This window comes from Colobus angolensis, unplaced genomic scaffold (assembly GCF_000951035.1).
Source record: "Colobus angolensis palliatus isolate OR3802 unplaced genomic scaffold, Cang.pa_1.0 Scaffold32, whole genome shotgun sequence".
Lineage (NCBI taxonomy): Eukaryota > Metazoa > Chordata > Mammalia > Primates > Cercopithecidae > Colobus > Colobus angolensis.
The window spans coordinates 1,507,949-1,509,033 of NW_012116488.1; positions in this window are offsets into that span (position 1 = coordinate 1,507,949).

Here is a 1,085-nt window from a genome sequence, read left to right on the forward strand (position 1 = left end):
GCACGGCCTCACCTTGTTGTGCAAGGCCCAGGCACACCTGTGTCTGGGAGAGGACAGCAAGGATGCCGGCGGCAGTGCCAGCTGGGCTCGGGAACCATGCTGAGGAGCCCAGGGTATGCCCAGGTGCCAAGGGCCAGTTCTGGGGTCACACTTTTGCCCTCCTGGGCCTCCAGTCCAGGGGCCAGCCAAACGGAGGGACCAACAGGAACCGTCACCTGGGCAGGTAGAGAGGCCTGGAAGGAGGCAGCTCCCACGCTCCTCACACCCAGCGAGAAGGGGTCAGGGGCTGAGGGCAGCAGCAGGTAGTGTCTGGCCATCCCAGGCCGGTGCATGCACACATGGTGGGGGCCAGGGGTCCACACCCAATTTCAGCCCCAGCTGAAATCACGAGGTCACCCCTGACCTTGGAGCACCACCCCTACCAGGCAGCAGCAGGGCCCACCCCACCCACCCACCTGCCCAGGCTGTGCAACCAGGGTAGCGCAGGTCACCCCTTCCTTTGCAGGGTGGCCTGGCTCACGGTGGAGGCTGAGTCAGGAGCGTCAGGCAGTGCAGGGTCTAGAAGGGTCCCAAGGGGCTCACCATCAGTGTGAAGCCCCCTTGACATTCATGGCCTTCTGCAGTCCCATGGAGCCCTGGTGTGACCCTGGTCTGAGAGAGGGGCCGGGTGCAATGATGCTGGGGTGACAGAAAACCAGACAGCAACTGGGATGGGACTGTGAGGACTAAAGAGTTAAGCGGGAGCAGTGTGCTCATCCAGGAGTTGGAGGGCTGCCTGGAGGAGGTGACTTCAAGCTCCAGAATGAAGGCGCAGGAGGTGAGGAGATGGGCAGAGGGTGTCTGGAGGAGGGACCTGTCTGGGCAAAGGCAGGGTGACAGGAAGGAGGAGGGGCAGCTGGGAAAGGACCGCCTGGCCAAGTCATCTCCATGGGCCCCGCCCCGCCCGGCTCACACTCACAGCTACCTGGGGAAGGATGGGCCAAGTGCCGCCCATCACCCCCACAGAGCCTGAGCCTGACTCCCCACACACACCCACAGTCCCGGACCCAGACAGGCCCACTCGGGGCCAGGCTGTATAGACCTGG